This window comes from Molossus molossus, unplaced genomic scaffold (genome assembly GCF_014108415.1).
Source record: "Molossus molossus isolate mMolMol1 unplaced genomic scaffold, mMolMol1.p scaffold_m16_p_12, whole genome shotgun sequence".
Taxonomy (NCBI): Eukaryota; Metazoa; Chordata; class Mammalia; order Chiroptera; family Molossidae; genus Molossus; species Molossus molossus.
The window spans coordinates 86,560,837-86,575,277 of NW_023425347.1; the positions used below are offsets into that span (position 1 = coordinate 86,560,837).

General features: G+C 42.9%; 1 pseudogene; it reads left to right on the forward strand.

Moving 5' to 3' along the window:
* The window catches only part of LOC118626808, a 30,614-nt pseudogene that overhangs the window by 15,427 nt on the left and 746 nt on the right, over positions 1 to 14,441 (forward strand).

Consider the following 14,441-nt stretch of genomic DNA (forward strand, 5'->3'; position numbering starts at 1 on the left):
GGGGCTATGCAGGGAACATGGGAGCCCCACCTGTGGCACCGAGGACAGTGCCTGCTCATGGCATAGAGGTCAGGAGTTTGTTCAACTTACTGTGAGCAGGTTATTTAACCTTCAGTGTTCTTGAGCATGTTGTGAGGGTTAAATGAGATCATGTGTATCATACATTTAGCACAGTAATCTTAGAAGAACATTCAAAGAACTACTCTTTACTCAGCTAAACCTTCCAGCCCCGGTGGAGGAGTTAAGAGATGAAGTGTTTTTCTGTAAAAGGTACAGGTTGGGAGGGAGATGGGGTCCCAAGGTCCAGTGTTCTGTCTGGTAGGAAACAGAGTTACTGGAGACTCTGTCCTGGGGGAGTGGTACCAACAGGGAAGCAGGATACTTCCAAAGGTTCATTGATAGAAAATGGTGGGTGGTGGGGTAGCAGTTGGCAGCTTTAAGGGCTGGAGCATATTGCTGGGACCAGACCAGTGTGAAGGCAGTTGTGGATTCTAGTCTCCACTCTGCCGTCAGCGAGGCCTAGGGTGTGCTACTGGGGACTCAGAATAGTGTGAAGGTTTCTAATGTAGCTTTTTAGGCTCAGACCACCAAAGTTTGAGCCAGGTTCAGTCAGTGGCCAACTATGTGATTTTGAGCAAGTTACTGAACTCTGCTAGTGGTTCAAATCTCCCATCAGTAAGATAGGAACTATGATGTTACTAGGTTACTATGAGAATTAAATAATTCAAATAAATCATTTAGAACAGTCCCAGGCTTATAGTGAGGGCTCAGGAAGGATGCGAGTCTTTGGTATTTCCTGTCTGCATCATGAGAGTGGCAGGTGATCCTTGGGGTTCTTTCTTTTTTAAAAAGTCATCATCTTTTGCCCAGCTGGTGTGGCTCAGTGGTTGAGCGTCGACCCATGCACCAAGAAGTCACTGGTTCGATTCCTGGTCAGGGCACGTGCCCAGGTTATGGGCCAAATCCCCAGTGGGGGGCATGCAGGAGGTGGCCAATCAATGTTTTCCCTCATCGATGTTTCTCTCTCTCTCTCCCTCTCCCTTCTTCTCTATCTAAAATCAATAAAGGGAAAAAAAGTCATCATTTTTCAAGTGTCTGACCCAGACTCCTTTTTTTTGTTTTGTTTTGTTTGTTGTTTTTTTATCCTCACCCGAGGACATTTTTTGTTCAGATAGAATAGGAGGAGGGGAGGGAGAGAGAGAGAGAGAAACATTGACATGAAAGGGACACATCGAGTGGCTGCCACCCGCACGACCAACCAGGGCCGGGGACAAACTGCAACCAAGGTATGCGCCCTCAGCGGGAACCGAACCTGGGTCTCTCTGGACCGCAGGCCAACACTCTAACCGCTGAGCCAAACCATCCAGGGCTGACCCAGACTCCTTAGAGGGCACTTTAAGACCAACTCCCCCTGTTCAATTCTACCTGCGGCCCTGAAGAATGACAAAGCTTTTGAATAACTGAGAAAAACATTCTCTACCCCTGCATTTTTTCTGGGAAAACCAAGGGGACGTTTCTGCTATTGTCAGTCAATAATGCTTCAACCTTCCAGTTCAGGATCTGATAGTTTACATATTTTCAAGCCCAACTCATTATTCACACTGCAAATGCTAACTGAGCCAGTTTGCAGAACAGGGTGGGCTCTGGAGCCAGATGGGTCCAGGCTGGAACCCTGGCTATGCCATTATAGCATGTGTGACCTTGGAAGGCCTCAACCTCTCCAAGACCCAGTTTCTTCACTTGTAAAATGGAGAAATTAATTCCAACTTCTTAAGTTAGTGTGAGGATAAAATGAAACCATTTATTCAAGCTGTTTTCAGCTTCAAGTAGCAGATTATCTGACAAAAACAATAAAGGTATTTTACTACATCACATAAGCATTTGGAGTTTGGTAACTCTAAAGCTGGCTCAGCAGCTCAGTGCTATCTCAGGCTCTTTCTGCTCTGCCATCCTTGGTGTATTGGCAACATTTGGCCTTGTGCTCACAATGCGATTGCTGCAGCTCTAAACTTCACATCCTCATGCATTGCCATCCAAACAGGAATTAAGGGGGAGACAAGAAATCTTTCTCCTTTAGAAACTTTTTTCCTCAAGAAACTCTTTCTTAAACTTTAGCAGGCACAAGAATTACCTGAACAGCTTTTAAAATCACAAGAGTCTTGCCCAGCCAGTGTGGCTCAGTGGATTGAGTGTCATCCCATGGACTGAGAGGTCCTGGTTTGATTCCTGATCAGGGCACATGCCTGGGTTGGGGGCTTAATCCCCAGTCGGGGGCATGCAGGATGTTTCTCACATGGATGTTTCTATCTCTCAAAAAATCAATAAAAACATATTTTTAAAAATAAATAAAATTACAAGAGTCTTGGGCCTTCTCCAGAGATTCTGACTTCTGGATCTGGGGCAGGACTCACCTTGGAGTTAACTTTGGTCCTTGAGAACGACAAGGCTGAGGAAAGTGCTGGTACTTTATTTGGGAGATGCAAGACCAGGGTGATGAGGGTAAGGAAGAAGAGAAGGAAAGATGTAAAAAAATGAGATGTGATACATTATGTCCTGGATACTGTCTCCCAACCAGCTGCTAAGACACACAGGTCACTCAGCAGGTATATTTATTTGGCACAAGAGACTTTTTCTGGAAGGATTGATAGGAGGAACCTTGGAGAAAGGGAGAAGGAGGAGGTTATCAGCCCAGCTCCCTTCCTTTCCATCTCCTATTCCCTATTCTTAAATGTTTACCTCTGGGGAATGAACATCTCCACAGTTCTGTACCAAATCAACAAGCCTCAGTGAGGTTGAAGAGACTAAGAATATTTATACAAAGCCACTAATATAAAGTTAACAATTGAGCAAAAACACACACCTTTCCAAATACCAAACAGCTAAAAGTGATACTAAAGGAGAAAAAATAACTACATAAGGACTATATATAAAAGACTTAGAACACCTGTAAATGTAACATAAAACAATATGATGGAATCGAGGTCGAACAGATTTATCACTTTATACTGCTGTAAAAGGACTGAGGAATCTCTATAACAAATCTCCAAAATATATTATTGTTTTTTTATCCTCACCCGAGGACATTTTTTCGTTTTTTGTTCAGATAGAGTGGGAGGGGGAGAGAGGAAGAGAGAGAGAGAGAGAGAGAGAGAGAAACATCGACGTGAAAGGGACACATCGAGTGGCTGCCACCTGCACGACCCAACCAGGGCCGGGGACAAACTGCAACCGAGGTACGTGCCCTTAGCGGGAACCGAATCCGGGTCTCTTTGGACTGCAGGCCGACGCTCTAACCGCTGAGCCAAACCGGCCAGGGCCAAAGTATATTGTTAAATGAATAAGCAAGGTAGAGAAATGTATAGTTTCTGTCTTTATATAACAAATGAGGAATATAGCATATTTATCTGTTTATGTTGAAAAGCAATTAAAAGATTAAATCAAATAAAAAAGGTACTGCCCTGGCTGGTGTGGCTCAGTTGGTTGAGCATGGTCCTGTGCAGAAAGGGTCACCGGTTCAGTTCCTGGACTGGGCACATGCCCTGGTTGCAGGTTTGATACCTGGTCGGAGTGCGTGCAGGAGGCAACAATAGAAGCTTCTCTCTCTCCCTTTCCCTTCCTCTCTCTAAAATAAATAAAAACATATTTTTTAAAAAGGTCACTAAGTGGAGAGAGAACAAGGCAAAGGACAGGAATAGAAACTAGATTTCTTTGACTATATCTTGTTTTTTAGATTAGACTTGGAAACATGACTATATTTTACATGATTAAAATTAAACTACAAGAAATTCTTAAAAATGAAAAAATAAAACAGCTAGCAAGCACACAGAGAGGAGCCATACTAAGTTTAAATCACATTAAATTGACCGTATAGGACTAGTAGGAAATATTCCCAAGAATACAAAGAACTGCAAACAAAACTTTAACCTGCCTTTTGTTATTCTGATACTGCTGTGTAATATGGGATAAAACAATTGAGTAATTGTGATGTTCTAATTTTATAATTCAGGGTACACATGAGAACTGGGATTCTCAGCATTCAGAAAAATCTCTTAAGTCTTGAATTTGAATAAAAAATATCAATGTGTTGCCCTGGCCGGTTTGGCTCAGCGGTTAGAGAGTCAGCCTGCGGTCCTGAGAGACCCGGGTTCGGTTCCCGCTAAGGGCACATACCTCGGCTGCAGTTTGTCCCCGGCCCTGGTCGGTTATGCGGGTGGCAGCCACTCGATGTGTTCCTTTCACATCGATGTTTCTCTCTCTCTGTTCCTCTCTCTCCCTCCCACTCTACCTGAACAGAAACTGGAAGGGTGTCCTCGGGTGAGGATAAAAAAAAAAAATATATCGATGTGTTTTACCTTATTTTTTTTTTCTTTATTGATTTTTAGAGAGAGAAAGGGAGAGGGAGAGAGAGAGACAGAAACATCAATGAGAGAGAACGATTGGCCACCTTCTGCATGCCCCTCTCTGGGAATCGGGCCCACAACCCCGGGCATGTGCCCTGAATGGGAATTGAACTGGTGACTTCTTGGTGCATGGGTCGATGCTGAACCACTGAGCCACACCAGCTGGGCTATCTTCATTATTTTTTAAAGTTGTTTTTTTTTTTTAACCCTCACCTGCAGATATGTTTTTATTGATTATTTTAGAGAGAGGGGAAGAGGGAGAGACACTTGATGTGAGAGAGAACACCTATTGAATGCCTCCTGTATGCATCCCAACCGGTGATCAAACCCGCAACCTAGGTATGTGCCCTGACTGGGAATTGTATCTGCAACTTTTTGATGCATGGGACGACACTCAAACCAACTGAGCCACCTGGTCAGGGTAATGTGTTTTATCTTTAAAAAGATGTGTTTTAGCCCCACCGGTGTGGCTCAGTCAATTGAGCGTTGTCCCATGGACTGAGAGGTCCCAGTTTAATTCCCAGTCAGGACACATGCCCGGGTTGCAGGCTTGATTCCCAGTAGGGGGCAGGCAGGAGGCATCCAATTGATGTTTCTCTCTCTCTCTCTCTCTCCCTTCCTTTCTCTAAAAAATCAATAAAAACCTATTTTAAAAAAAAGATGTGTTTTAGCCCTGGCCAGTGTGGGCACGTTACCTGGGTTACAGGTTCAATCCACAGCCACATGCGGGAGGCAACCAATTAATGTGTCTCTTATATCAATGTTTCTCTCTCTCTCTCTTCCCCTCCCTTCCACTCTCTAAAAAAAAAAAAAAAATCTCTCTCTCTCTCTCTCTCTCTCTCTCTCTCTCTCTCTCTATCTATCTATATATATATATCTCCTAGCCCTGGCCAGTGTGGCTCAGCGGTTAGAGTGTATGCCTGTGGACCAAAGGGTCATGAGTTCGATTCCTAGTCAAGGGCTGATACCTGGGTTGCAGGTTTCATCCCCGGCCCCAGTTAGGGTTATTTGGGAGGCAACCAATTGATGTGTCTCTCTCATATCAATGCTTCTCTCTCTCCCTCCCCACCCTCCTTCCCATCCACTCTATCTAAAAATCAATGAAAAATTATCCTTGGGTGAGAATAATAAAAAAATAATAATAATAATAAATCTCTTATATATAAGAGATTATATATATATAATCTCTTAGCTTTGTGCGCCAAAAAGGCTAGGAATATGAAAAACACAGCAGCAATGGGCATCCTAGAGCCTAGATTTGGTATCACAATGCTATTCACCACTAAAAGGAACCAGGATTTTTGTTTTTTTCCTAGAAATAGTTGACTCCAGGTCTGGAGCAACAAATGTACAAGATAAGTCTGGACCATCCTATCATAAGATATAGCAAGGAAGTTACCAAATACAAAAGAGTTGTATCAAAAGGACTCAGGAGCCAACTTGAAGAGGCCTCTGCTGGACAAAAATAAGGACAATTTGAGCATCATTAAGTTTAATAACTGTAATGAGCTAAAAAACAAGATATAGTTAATTCAGTGATCATGATACTAAAACACTAAAAAACGACCCACTGGTCACTTTTGGAGGATGCTAGTAAACCAACTCACTATTTTGAAAATTGGCAAAAGTTTTTTTTCCAAAGTAAACTGTAACTCTGGATAGCCAAATAACAGATGAATAAGTTTCCTTTTTATAGGTATTTCAAGTATTATATGAAGAAGAAATGGTAGAAGTAGAAAAGCACATTTTACTACCTTTGATGAATTAATGGATCTAGGCATTGAGCTTCAAAGGCTGCAACATATAAAGAGACAGACAGAGCCCTGGCTGGTTTGGCTCAGCGGTTAGAGCGTCGGCCCAAGGACCAGAGAGTCCTGGGTTCAGTTCCCGCTAAGGGCATGTACCTGGGTTGTAGTTTGTCTCCGGCCCCAGTTGGGATTGTGTGGGTGGCAGCCAGTTGATGTGTCTCTCTCACATCGATGTTTCTCTTTCTCTCTCCCCCCAGCTCTATCTGAAGATAAATGCAAAAATGTCCTCGGGAGAGGATAAAAAAAAAGACAGACATGATGTGTTTCCTGATGAAAGCATACAATATGATCAAGTTTTGCCACTAAATCTGAATCCAATGACATCTCTGTATCTATTCTTTTTTTTAATCCTCACCTGAAGACATTTTTCCATATTTTGTTCAGATAGAGTGGGAGGGAGGGAGAGAGAGAGAGAGAAACATCTACGTGAAAGGGACACATCTAGTGGCTGCCACCTGCACACCCAACCGGGGCCGGGGACAAACTGCAACCAAGGTACATGCCCTTAGTGGGAACCGAACCCGGGTCTCTCTGGACCGCAGGCCGACGCTCTAACCACTGAGAAAAACTGGCCAGAGCTGTATCTATTCTTTTTTTTAAAAATGTATTTATTGATTTTTACAGAGGAAAGAAGAGGGAAAGAGATAGAAACATTGATCAGGGGTCGAGCCTGCAACCCGGGCATGTGCCCTGACTGGGAATCAAACTGGTGACCTTTTGGTGCATGGGTTGACACTCAGCCACTGAAGACACACTGGCTGGGCTCTATATCTATTCTTGATTTTTTTTTTAGAGAGAGAGAGATAGAAACATCGATGGATCTGCTACCTCTGCTGGGGATCAAGCCTGCAACTCAGGCATGTGCCCTGACCGGGAATCCAAGCAGGACCTCTCAATTCATGGGACGCTGCTCAATCTACTGAGCCACACTGGCCAGGCAAATTTGCATTTCTTTTTTTTCTTTCTTTTTTTTTATCCTCACCCGAGGACATTTTTCCATTTTTTGTTCAGACAGAGCGGGAGGGAGAGAGAGAGAGAAACATCGACGTGAAGGGACACATCGAGTGGCTGCCACCCACAGGACCAACCAGGGCCGGGGACAAACTGCAACAGAGGTACGTGCCCTTAGCGGGAACCGAACCCGGGTCTCTCTGTACCGCAGGCCGACGCTCCAACCACTGAGCCAAACCGGCCAGGGCTCTATATCTATTCTTAATTAACAGAAATACAAAGGTATAGAGAAACCTGTTAAATGATACCATAGAGATATAACAGCAACATCCAGACTGGGTAGCAGAGATAAAGAAGCTATAGACTAAAAGAGATGCCACGAAACATGCCAACCACTTGCATTATTATTGTAAAAATTTTACTGAATTTATTGGGGTGACATTGGTTAGTAGCATTTGCATTATTTCGCCTGTTTGGATTCTCAAATAAATTACTTGGGGAAAAAAAACACTTAGGCCCTGGGCGGTTGCTAAGTGGTTAGAACATTGGCCTATGGACCAGTGAGTCACGGGTTTGATTCTGGTAAAGGGTATGTACCTTGGTTGCAGTTTGTCCCCCACCCTGGTCAGGGTCATACGGGAGGCAAAGAGTCAATGTGTCCCTCTCACATCAATGTTTTTCTTCTCTCCCTCTTCCTCCCTCCCTCCCACTCTATCTGAAGATAAATAGAAAAATATCCTCGGGTGAGGATTAAAAACAAAATAAAACACTTAGGCAATTAAATTTGAGAACTTGAGTATTTCATATTAAGGAATCAATGTTAATTTTGGGGGTATGCTAATGCTATTGTAACTGGGTTTTTTAAAATGTTTTTATTGATTTTTAAAAAATTTTTATCCTTACCCAAGGACATTTTTCCATTTTTGTTTAGATAGAGAGGAAGGGAGGGAGGGGGAGAGGGAGAGAGAGAGAGAGAGAAACATCAACGAGAAAGGGACACATTGAGTGGCTGCCTCCCGCACAACCCCAACCGGGGCTGGGGACAAACTGCAACCAAGGTACATGCCCTTAGCGAGAACCGAACCCGGGTCTATCTGGACCATGGGCCGACTCTCTAACTGCTAAGCCAAACCAGCCAGGGTTTTTTATTGATTATTTTAGAGAGAGGAAGAGATATAAACATCAATCAACTGCCTGCCGCATGCCCCCAGCTGGGGATTGAACCTACAACCGGGGCATGTGCCCTGACCGGGAATCAAACCGGGATCTCGGTCTATGAGATGATGCTCAGTCAACTGAGCCACACGAGCTGGGCTCATATCTGTTTTCACAAGTCCATATATAGCCCTGGCCGGGTAGCTCAGTTGGTTAGAGGGTCATTGGGATACACTGAGGTTATGGGTTCAATCCCTGGTCAGGGTACATATAAGAAGCAATCAATGAATGCATAAATAAGTGGAACAAATTCATATATTTTTTTTCTCTCTCACATCAAAGTTCACACACACACTAAAATATTTATGGATGAAATGATGTCAGGTTATGGTAGTGGGGGAGATGTAGACAGTGATATAAATTAAACAAGATTGGCTATGAGTTGATAATTGCTGAGGCTATGTGATAATTACATGGGTGTTCATTATATTCTACTTTTGTGCGTATTTTAAATTTTCCATAGAAAAAAATTTTTTTTCCCCAAAGTAAAGTCACCATGATTTAGGCACTCACTAGAAATGTGTACTAAAGAAAAGCAAGATATCTGGGTAATTTTTATGTTTCTTGCTTGAGGGATGCAATGCTGGTGGTGTTTTTTACCAGCTCTAGGAAAAGCAGGGGAGCTGGGCTTGTGAACAAAATGAGTTCCATTTTGGTCATGTTAAATTTGGGTGCCTGCGGTACATCTGGATGGGACCACACAGAAGGTTAGTGGAAATACTAGATTCAAGATGTGGGCAGGAGATGAAATTGTCGCTGGATGACATCACAGGGAAGAAACTGTAGAGAAGGGGATCTTAAAGGGACTTGAGGAGTGATCACAGAGCCTAGAACTAGGCAAATACTATTTTAGAAAGGAGAAGGCTCAGAAAGCAGTCTAGAACAGTTTTTAAAAGGAGCAAATGCTTGGGCTCCTACCTCATACCATATACAAAAATTAATTCAAAATGTTCAAAGACCTAAATTTAAGAGCTAAAATATTTAAAACTCTTGAAAGACATAAGTGTAAATTGTTATGACCCTGGACTAGGCAATGGATTTAGATATGACACCAAAGCACAAGCAACCCAAAATTAAATAAACTAGACTTCATTAAAGTTAAAAAAAATTGCTGTAAGTCAAAGGACACTATCAAATAAGTGAAGAAAACTCACAGAATGGGTGAAAACACCTACAAATCACATCTGATAAGAATCTAGTATCCAGATACATAAAGAACTCCTGCACCTCAACAATAAAGAATAACTCTATTATTTATTTATTTTTATCCTCACCCAAGGACATTTTTCCATTTTTTGTTCAGATAGAGTAGGAGGGGGAGAGAGAAACATCGACGTGAGAGAGACACATCGAGTGGTTGCCACCCACACAACTCAACCAGGGCCAGGGACAAACTGCAACCGAGGTACATGCCCTTAGCAGGAACCGAACCCGGGTCTCTCTGGACCGCAGGCTGATGCTCTAACCACTGAGCAAAACTGGCCAGGGCAAGAATAACTCAATTTAAAAATAGGCAAAGAGCCCATCCAGTGTGGCTCAGTTGTTGAGCATCAACCCATGCACCAAGAGGTCACAGGTTCTATTCCTGGTCAGGGCACATGCCCAGGTTGCGGGCCCATTCCCCAGTGGGGGGCATGCAGGAGATGGCCAATCGATGTTATCTCTCATTGATTTTCTCTTACTCCTTCTCCCTTCCTCTCTCTCTAAAATCAATAAAGAAAAAAAAAATTTTTAAATAGGCAAAGAATTTAATAGTTCTCAAAACAGAAAAAATATACAAATGGTCAATAAGCATATAAAAAGATGCCCAACATCTTATAGTCATTAGGGAAATAAAAATCAATACCAGAATGAAATATCACTTCATACCCACTGAGATGACTATAATAAAAAAAAAAACAGGAAATAAAATGTTTCCATGATAGGGAGAAATTGGTGTAGCTGCTGTGGAAAAATGGTCTGGCAATTTCTCAAAATTTAAACATAGAGGTACTCTATTACCCAGCAATTCCACTCTGAGGTCTGTGACCAGAAGAAATGAAAATGTATGTCCACACAAAAACTGTATGGCCCTGGCCAGATTGGCTCAGCAGCTGAGTGTAGGCCCGCAGACCAAAGGCTCACAAGTTTGATTCCCAGTCAAGGGCGTGTACCTGGGTTGTAAAGTCAATCCCCAGCCCCGGTGGGGGTTGTGTGGGAAGCAACCAATCGATGTGTCTCTCTCCCTTCAACTCTATTTTAAAAAAAAATGTATGCAATAGTGTATTCATAAATATCCGAAGTGGAAATTACCCAAATGTCCATCACCTAACTAACTGATCAATGAATATATGAAATATGGTATATCCATATAATGAATATTTGGCAATAAAAGTACATGCTGTGACATGGATGAGAAAACATTATGCTAAAAGAAGCCAGTTCCGAGACTACATAATGGCCTGACCGGTGTGACTCAGTGGACTGAATGAAGTCCCATGGACTGAGAGATCCAGGTTTGATTCTGGGACAGGACACATGTCTGGGTTGTGGGCTCCATCCTCAGCAGGGGATCACCAAATTGATGTCTCTCCCTCTTCTTTCCTTTCTCTTAAAAAAAAAAATCAGTAAAAACATATTTTAAAAAAAGACTACTTAATGTCCAGAAAAGGCTAATTAGTAGTTGCCTAGGGCTGGGGTTGGGGGTGATGGTGGGAAAAGGGACTAGAGAGTGACTGCTTTTTTTTGTGTGTGTGTGGTATGGAACATCTTTCTGAAGTGATGGAAATATCTGGAGTTCAATAGTGATGATACTGAAAAATCACTGAACTGTATGCTTTAAAATAGTAAATTTTAGCCCTGGTTGGCTTGGTTCAATGGTTAGAGCGTCAGCCTTCGGCCCAAAGGGTCACAGGTTCAATTCCCAATTAAAGCCACATATCTGGGTACCAATTTGTTTGTTTGTTTGTTTATTTATTTATTTAAATTCTTTTCTTTATTCATAGAGAGACAGAGTAAGGAAGAAGGAGAGAGAGATAGAAACAGTGATGAGAGAGAACATCGATTGGCTGCCTCCTGCATGCCCCACACTGGGGATCGGGCCCACAACCTGGGCATGTGCCCTGACTGGGAATCGAACCAGCGACCTCTTAGTGCATGGGTCGATGCTCAACCACTGAGCTACACTGGCCAAGATGGGTACCGGTTTAGATCCCTGACTCCAGTTCGAGTCATGAGGGAGGCAACCAATCGATGTGTCTCTCACAGTTTGTCTCTCTCCCCCCTTCCTTCTCTCCCTTATACTCTATCTAAAAATGAATAGAAAAATATTCTCAGGTTAGGATTAGTAAAAAAATATAGATAAAATACTGTCCCTCGCCACTTCACACTTTGACTTTTGCGGCTTCACTCTATCACTGTTTAAAAAAATATAGCATAGTATTTGAAAAAACCACATGGGCAAAGAGGTGCAAGTTGAAGTGCGAAGTGGTGAGGGACGACTGTATATACATAAAGAATCCTACTTCGCAGAAATTCATTTATTGTGGTAGTCTGGAACTGGTTAACCGCGATAAACAAGGGCCGACTGTAGTGAATGTTATAGTGTGAATTACAGCTCAATTTTTTAAAAGGGGTGGAGGGCTTGTGCTCAGCAGTGTTAAATGCTTCAGTGAAGCCAGGCAAGGTGAGGCCTGGAGAGAGCATGGGATCCAAGAATGGCAGGAAGGCCCTGGCCGGTTTTGCTCAGCGGTTAGAGTGTCGACCTGCGGTCCAGAAAGACCTGGGTTTGGTTTCTGCTAAGGCCACGTACCTTGATTGCCGTTTGTCCCTGACCCTGGTTGGGTCATGCGGGGGCCAGCCACTTAGTGTGTCCCTTTCACATTGATGTTTTTCTCTCTCTCTCTTCCTCCCACTCTGTCTGAACAAAAAATGGAAGAATGTCCTTGGGTGAGGATAAAAAAAAAAAAAAAAAGATAGCCCTTTTCCTCTTGTCAATCATGTCCCTCACTTATTTAATTCCAATTAATTGTCTGAATCCTAAACAGATTCTGTGGTTTCATTCTCCTTGCCATGATTGGTTTAGGAGTATGCAGGTGCCTCAGTTCTGCCCAGTGAAACTCAGGCTGCTGTGGAGCTTCTGGGAAATAATTCATTCTTCTTTTTTAAATTGCTTTAGAGAGGGAAGAGGGAAACATCAATCAGCTGCCTCCTGCACACCCCTTACCAGGGACTGAACCTAAAACCCAGGCATGTGCCCCAACTAGGAATCGAACCTGAAACCTTTGTGCACAGGACAATGCCCAACCAACTGAGCCACACCAGCAAGGGATCATTATTCTTAAAGAGGAAAAAAAATAAAACAGGTCTTTTGCCTCTGGACATTTGTGTCAAATTGAAGCCTGAAGCAGTGAACTTGGTGAGGAAGTTGGACATGTTGAGGGAAGAGGACAAAGGTTGTAAAGAACCATCAGATCCTTAGAACCACTCTACCTCAAGATTTGTCTTGAATGGGCTTGAGATAGGGCTGAGGAGAAAGGAATCCATTTTTATATTTTCTCATTATATCCAGACTTAGTTCAGATCAGGGCTGGCATGAGCATACTATATGGCTGTCTTCTTCTTTTTCTTTATTGATTTTGAGAATAAGGGAGAAACATCGATGAGAGAGAACATAGACTGGCTGCCTCCTGCATGCCTCCCACTGGGGACTGGACCCACAACCTGGGCATGTGCCCTGACTGGGAATCAAACAGGCGACCTCTTGGTGCATGGGTCAAGGCTCAATCACTGAGCCACACCAGCCGGGCTATATGGTTGTCTTAAATGTCCTTACCATGTTTTCATGTTTGGTTTCTTAGTTTTTAAGCCCAGATACTTTTGTGGTCCACAGCTAGTCAAATCAGCAAACATTCTCCAGGAAGTAAAAAAAAAATTAAGCTCACCCTACCCATCCTGATTTCTAGGTAACAGAAAAAGAGGGTTACTAATGAGTTTAACTTCAGCCAGTCAATTAATGAGTGTTTCTTAACTATAAAATGAGGATAACCTACATAGGATTGGCCAACATTAAATGAGCACGTGGCAGAGCTTCTAGCGTAGTCCACAGGATCAACACATTTTACTGAATCAACTCATACAAATATTGATAAATTAACCCTAATTGTCTCAAATTCTGCAACTTTTGCTCAAATACCAAACTACCATACCCTTAATCCTAACAGCTGAAATGATTTCCACTTTGGAAGATAACACCTCCCCCCTGAATAAAAATCGATCACCTACAACCTAGAACTATTTCAGCAACAATGAAGGCAAATGGCTAAGAATCGCCTAAGTGGACAAATTATACTTTATCCAAAAGGAGTCTCCAAGTAGAAGTCTAAGTCAGAAATTTCTTACTAAATTTGGGGGTTTGAATCTTGACTACTCATGAGATGTGCACATAACCGCTACTCTGGAGATGTACACATAACCTTGAACAAGTTTCTTCATCTGAGCCTGTTTCCTCATTCATAAAAATGGTGTTAACTTGCATTACACCATTTTCCCAAGACTTAAGATCAGACAGAAAACTTAGCAAGAGCGAGCTTAACTGATATGACAGCCCTACTTTTTTGACTGAGATAAAAAAAAAGCAAGTTTTTTTTTTCCTTTATTGATTTTAGAGAGAGGAAGTGAAAGGGAGAGATAGAAACATCAATGAGAGAGAACATTGATTGGCTGCCTCCCCCATGCCCCCCACTGGGGGTCAGGCTCACAACCTGGGCATGTGTCCTGGCTGGGAATCGAACTGGCGACCTCTTGATGCATGGGTGGATGCTCAACCACTGAGCCACACTGGCTGGACAGTTTTTATTTTATTTTTTATCCTCACCTGAGGACATTTTTCTATTTTTTGTTCAGGTAGAGTGGGAGGGAGAGAGAGGAACAGAGAGAGAGAGAAACATCGATATGAAAGGAACACATCGAGTGGCTGCCACCCACACGACCGACCAGGGCGGGGGACAAACTGCAACCGAGGTACATACCCTTAGCGGGAACCGAACCCCGGTCTCTCCGGACCGCAGGCCGTCGCTCTAACCGCTGA